Genomic DNA, 7,090 nt, shown 5'->3' on the forward strand with positions numbered 1-7,090 from the left:
AGCGGTCATAAAGTCTGATATATATATAGTCTATATATATATATATATATATATATATATATATATATATATATATATATATATATATTTATATTCCTTTAGTCCATAAAGGTCCACCAATCAAAATAATCAAAACGTTTTTTTCATAAAAAATAATCTAAGTTGTGGATGTTGTCATGTGAAGTCCATTGCTCACTTGTCTGCTAACTTTGCTCGTCAAACGAAGACGGCACTTTAACTGACCAACAATACTTTCTCCTCTTCCTGCACCGTGTTGTTGGGTATGCTTGTTTTTGTTACTTTGCTGGCTACAAAATAAAAGTGTCCGCACCTTTCTCTAATTGCAAATAAAGGTTGAAATAACTACAGTAAACTTAGGCTTTCATCCTTTCTAATGTAGGCTACCGGTATTTTGATACGCGGCGCTCGTATGTGATATGAGGCCAATTCTTCACGTCGTCCTCTCACTCGTTAATAGTTTGAGGGTGTGGCACCAACCACACTTCGACTTTTTAGTGATTTTTGGAAGTGCTCTCACAGCATTGTTAAATAAGCTAGTTAAGCCAATGTTAGTTAGCTCAGGGAAAGTGCGGCACAAAAAACGGAAGTTTGACCAAACGTTCACTTCCGCATTCGAAAGTAAGGTGAGTACAGTCCATGAATAGCACAGAAACACCACAACCCACAGAAGAGTATCCCCGCTGGCTTGCCATACTTGCCATAGATTAGAGCAGGCCTGTCTTCAGAACGGCCACGCCCCCTTTTGCAGTAAAAGTGCCAGCGCCAAATTGAAATTTCTTTCCCCCAAAGAGCGCAGGACAGTAAAAGAAGAGATCTGTGGCTTCAAGCCATCCATAGAGAAGATGAAAATGGTAAACTGAGGGACCCGGCCATTCAATGCGTGTACCTCTGTGGCAAACACTTCATCACAGTGAGTAAATGGCATGTGTGCTGATTGTGCCTGTAGATCGAAGCGAATCAGAAAAGAGACTTAGTGATGGTGTGGCTAAAGTTTTTACTGTGAAAAAATACGGCCCTACCATAAAACACATGCTTTTTAGAATGGAGTTTGGTTCAACAGTCTGTCCACTCGAAAGAGCGGTGATCAGAGGCCAGAACCGACCTGTTTTCTACTTCTCGGCTCGTCGTTAAAGGTCACGTAATAAGCACAAACTGCGATCAAAACAGAGACAACGGTCGCTTCACCACAGCGATGTAATTAGTTTACAGTAACTTCACATCGGACAGACTACCAAAATGGCAAAAAGGTGTCTTAATGACGTAAAAAGTGACAGATGTCAGAAATACATTACCTGGAGATTCAATACGGTTAGTCCACTTGGTTCGTTTCACTGAAAGGACACCCATCAACACGTTTCTTTATTTTTTTTCTATATAACGACGCAGATCATTGATCGGCAACCACTTAACATAATTGTTTGCCTGACTGGCCATAGGATTTGGGCTCCTAATAGTTAAGAAGCAATACAGCGTGTTAGCTGATGAGAAGCACAGGCAATACGCTGGTACAGGGAGTCACAGCCGCCGGAACTGGGAGTCCACCAGAAGCTGCCCACAGACAGATGTGTCTTAAAACGCTTGTTTTCATGTAGCATATTTTCATATGGTATAATATGTGTCACTTTATTAGCCTTTCTTTTCTTTTCTTTTCTTCCTGTAAAGCATTTACTATGTTAAACACAAAGTTCTCTTATTTCCTGTACTTACGTACTTAATGAACATTGGAGCCTGGAGGGGCTAGCAGAGCTTTAGACTTACAATCTTATTAAAAACCTGAATACCACCATATCTATGTCATATGATGAATATGATGAAATTAGCCTCACTCTAGAGTATGTTAACTATAGCACTATAACTGCACCAGGTTTGTGCTGGTTGTGTAAGGGAAGCCCTTAATGTAAATTGATAAAAACACTAGATATCTTTAATTTGAACTTAACGTTTTTTTCTTTAAATATGTACAAAGTATTAGCAAACAACTTTGTGTCAGTATTTGGCTTCGAAACCCTGTCGCTCCAACCTGAACGCAAACACACCAGTTTCATCAGACGTTAAGCAGATTGGTGAACTGTCTTGCATGCAATGTTGGACTAGAGGAGATGAAAACAGCCATAAGTCAAAAACAGACTCATAAACAAGCGTTGAGGGGTTTCAGGCTGCTGTGGACCCCCCGTCTCTTCAGGAGCCAATCAGGAGGTCTATTTTTAGAGGTTGTGAGCGCAGCGCAGTTCGGGCAGCAGATGGTATTTTAGAGGGAGTGGGGTGCAATTTTCAGTAAACAGATTTTTTATCCTTGGCAGGTCATAGAGAGAGCTACAACAGTATGGCGATTTAATAAGACTGCTCAAACAAACTCTGGCAGGACGAGACTTAAGTGAGAGAGAGTAACCTCAGCGTGACTCTGAAACAAGCCCTGAAGCCACGGACTTGTTTACTGTGGCAAACTGGGTATGTCTGGATGCACAAGGTGGATTGAAAAAGCCTCTAAAAGACAAAGACACAAGCAATACAGTCTTCAAACAGACACTGCTGAAGGACAACTGATGTTCTGGACAGACAGAGAGGAAATATAATGACCTGACATTTGTTTGGAATTTTAAAAAAATCCAAAAAGTCAAAGTCAAGTCTCAAGTAGTTCAAGTCTAAAGTTAGATATTCGGTCTTTACAGACCAGTTTCAAGTTTCAAGCCTTTGTGATTTTCTCCTCTCATTCTTGGGAAGCGTTATTAGTCGATCAACAGAAAATGAATTGGCAACAAATCCTCAGGTTCCGGCTTTTCAAATGTGCCAATTTACTGCTTTGGGCCGTCACTGTGGACTGAACTTTGGGTTTTGGAATGCTGGATGACAAAACAAGACATTAGAAGACATCACCCCCACACACACACACACACACACACACACACTTTTCCAACTAAAAGATTCATTGACTAATTAAAAAAATATTGATAGATTAATAGATAATGAAAATATGACCTCGAAGAGATTTTAATTAGACTTAATTGTCGTTTTTTTTACTATCCATTACATTTATATTCACTTGATGATTTATGTATGAAATGATTCTTTTGCCTCATCACATGGTGTAGTCTCCAGTACAGCCTTTAAAGAGATGTGTGTAGCCTGGTGCTTTCAGTTACTTTAGCTGTGCATCCAAATGGAGTTCTTTCAGGCAGGTTAGCAGTTTTCTTTGCAGGCTTTAACACTGCTACAGCTGTTGCTCCACCTCATCATATCAACCGGGGGTCGCGCTGACGGGCTGGACGTGGCTGTTTGTTGATGAACAGCAGAGTGTTTGGACAACATACAGGAGGGAAAGGCAGCATAAGATGTGTGTGTGTCCTTGGAGGATTAAGAAGAATGGCAGGAGGTGGTCTGTAGTGCTCAGCAGCAGTGTCCTCTGAGGTGGATGTTTTATTAGACGGAGGGAAACTGTGTGGCTGACCCCCAACCATGAGCCTCTGCCCTACCACACACACACTCACACAACCACACATTTATCAGTCAGACACACTTAGTGTTTGCGTGTGTGTATGAGACAGTGTACTGCTGAAATGTGCTCTTCAGAGGGTACATTTACAGGCATGATTAAACACGTTTCATTGAAAATAAGAATGGGGCTGAACACATCAGACTAACCGCAGTGTTTCCACTGAAATAGAACTAGAAATAGAAGAAACCTCCACTTGCAGCAACAGATAACGTGAGCAGCAAATAATCCTCCATCTTCTCATCCACTCCTTTATAGGATCTTTTACTGGTTGAGGTATTTTGGAGGTACTGTATATGGGCTGATAATTTTCAGAAGGGAGACAATTCTCGGCTAAGGCTCAGTGGTGGGTGATGTCTGTGTGAATTACACCTGCCATAAAGCTGTAATAGGAAGGACAATCAGCAGCTTGTATCTGTGCAGCCTTGCAGGGTATTTACCTTTTTATGTGGGTATAAATTTGCCGTGTGCCAAGGACAAGCCTCTTTCCAGGTGTCTTTCCTTTTGTATTGGCTCATAGGGCCACATATACTACAAACACAGAGCCACACCAGACAAAACACTAAACTCTGGGCGAGTCAGGGTCATTCATTATGGTCTGAATGCTGTTTCAGAGGCAACATCAAAATACAGTGGTCAAATTTAAAGATTCTGAACATCATATCTGAAGCAGAATCTGCCTTTATAACCCAAATGGTCAAACCCAAACATGAACATAAAAAAGATATTTTATAGCACCACCAAATCCACACAAGTAAGGGAAGGGAATCACAGTTATAAAACATGCAAAGGAAATAGTATTTTTACATATGCAGTGGCTATATAGTTAAACTAATGTACCTTTCTTTGAGCCAGCTGATTAAAATGAACTGCCAGCTGTACGGCTTGTAAGGGAAAACTGACAAAATAAATGTCTCATAAGTATAAAGCTGTCTGCCTAAGAGCTCTGATTGCTGCTTGTTGGATCAGTCATAACAGCTGCAGGTACAGGAACAGACTGAATTATGGGTTGTTGTGTCTGATGAAAGAAAGAACAGAGGTGGGTGAACATTTATATCCAACAAGTGTGGACACATACATGTGGACAGGGAGCAAAAGATGCAACAGTGCTTTACCGGGTTCATCTGTGGCCTCGGCCATGTCAGTGTCCCCCTCCTTCTCCGACACTGTGACACACACTTGCCTCCCGAGTATTGAGGCTATTTGTGTTTCCAGTGGTGTGAGCTCGGATGTGCCCTTACCCCCACCAGCAGCAGGCACGCTCTGACGGTGGGATGCAATTCTTTAATTTGCCTCCACCTTCAGATCTGAGCACTTTTTTTAAATTTCTGGTACTGTCCTGCCTGTCACACTCACTGCATTAACCACAGCAGCAACACTTTGCTACTCGCTGCATTTTCCTTTTGTTTGTGACCCCACTGCTGTGGCCACCAAACATTATGTCCTTTCAGACTTCGACCTCACCCTCAAGCACCTCGATTTCTGTGTTTTTGTTGCCATGATTCACTGTAACGTATCATTGATCAGCAGACTCATTTATATGCATCAACATTCATGTGGTGCTTTGCATTGACCATTTATGTTTAAATGTGGGCCTGTAGAGGGTGGAATATGAGGTTTTATAAGTCAGATTTGTTTTTGGCGCACACCATTTTCAGCTTTTGTGCGCAGTTACACTTTTAGTATGGATCCTACCCACTGTTGTATAAACGAGACCCCAGGGCTTTACACAAAAGAAGGTCAAGATCAAGAAGGACGCATGTCCGCCATTTCATCTACTGCTACCTCTCATTGTGCATTGAAAGGTTTCCAATAAACAAGGTCAAAGTTGAAACCAACTGAAATTTGAAACTTGATGCGTAAAATTCCGGCAGGGCACATTGGCCAAGTGTCTTTGCTTGTTCCATGGGAAAACAATGGCTTACACGGGCTCCAAGCAATTCTGCTGCTGTTCATCAGTAGAGAGCCTAGACCCTCTTAGTGTGTAAGACATAAACTTGTAAGCCTGCCCATACTATCAATGTTATTGAAAGTGCATTAACTAAGATTTTTTGCTGTCCTCGTGCACAAATGAAGCATCATTTACTGTGTCTCTGTGGGTTGGTATTGATCTCTAATCAATACCAATGCCTCAATGTCACTTTTGGGCCATTTTAACACTCATTTTCTTATCAATTTGAGGTTGTAGTTATAACTGCTCTGTAGTGATTTTTCAGTGTGTGCTACCAGCAAATACATGAATTAAAGATTATTGTGTCACTGAGGCCCACAGTTGATCTGATCATGAATGTGTGTGTATGGAGTCAGGCAGGCTGCTGTCAGAAGCCTTAAATAACTGTCTGGAAAGACAGAATACATTAGAATATACAGCACAGATACACGACTGGCTTCTGTGGCGTGACACTACAGACAGAACACACTGATGTACAAGCACACTAGAACACACAGACAGCAGCCGGAACAATGAAGCAGCAAAGTTCGTCATTAAAGTAAAGCTGGAAAAGGTCATCCAAACATCTTCACCACATGGAGGAGATGTTATCTCAGGAATTATCCTCAGCAATTAAACGGAGAAACACAGAATAAGAACATACTCAAATCTTCTGGTAAATGTCAAAGTGAAAGCAAATCTTACTTTGCTGGTAATGTAACTCACAGGCTACGTGCTCCCCTGGCACAGAGTTAGCTGGAGGGAACTGTGGATGTCACACACATCTGATAAGATGTAGCAGTGGGATCAAACTGTAACATTCTCAAGGTACTTTTCCTGGGTGAAAACATTTGATGCAAAGTGCTGGTTCAAAAATGTGAAGAATCCCGTTTAGTCTGGCAAGACATTCTTAAAACATACAGGACGGCCCTCCGTAATGCCAGAGCAGCTTACTACTCATCATTAATAGAGGAAAATAAAAACAACCCCAGGTCTCTTTTCAGTACTGTAGCCAGGCTGACAAAGAGTCATAGCTCTATTGAGCCATGTATTCCTATAGCCCTCAGTAGTAACGACTTCATGAGTTTCTTTAATAATAAAATGTATTAGAGAAAAAATGTATCACGTCCTGCCCGCAACCGGTACCAATTTATCTTCAAACACAGGAACCTTAGAAACAACTGTAAAACCTGACATATTTTTTGACTGCTTTGCTCTATCGACCTTCTTCAACTAACTTCGACAATGAATTCATCTAAGCCATCAACCTGTCTCTTAGACCCCATTCCACCTAGGTTGCTTAAAAACATTTTACCCTTAGTGAGCACTTCATTACTGGATATGATCAATCTTTCTTTATTAACAGGATATGTACCATAATCCTTTAAAGTAGCTGTAATTAAACCGATTCTTAAAAAGCCCACTCTTGATCCAGGGGTTTTAGCTAATTATAGAACTATATCCAACCTTCCCTTTCTCTCTGAGAGCCTTGAGAAAGCAGTTGCCAATCAGTTGTGTGACTTTCTAAATAACAACTGTTTATTTGAGGATTTTCAGTCAGGATTTAGAGTGCATCATAGCACTCAGACAACACTGGTGAAAATTTCAAATGACCTTTTAATTGCATCAGACAATGGACTTGTCTCTGT

The sequence above is a fragment of the Siniperca chuatsi genome, linkage group LG17 (genome assembly GCF_020085105.1).
Source record: "Siniperca chuatsi isolate FFG_IHB_CAS linkage group LG17, ASM2008510v1, whole genome shotgun sequence".
Taxonomy (NCBI): domain Eukaryota; kingdom Metazoa; phylum Chordata; class Actinopteri; order Centrarchiformes; family Sinipercidae; genus Siniperca; species Siniperca chuatsi.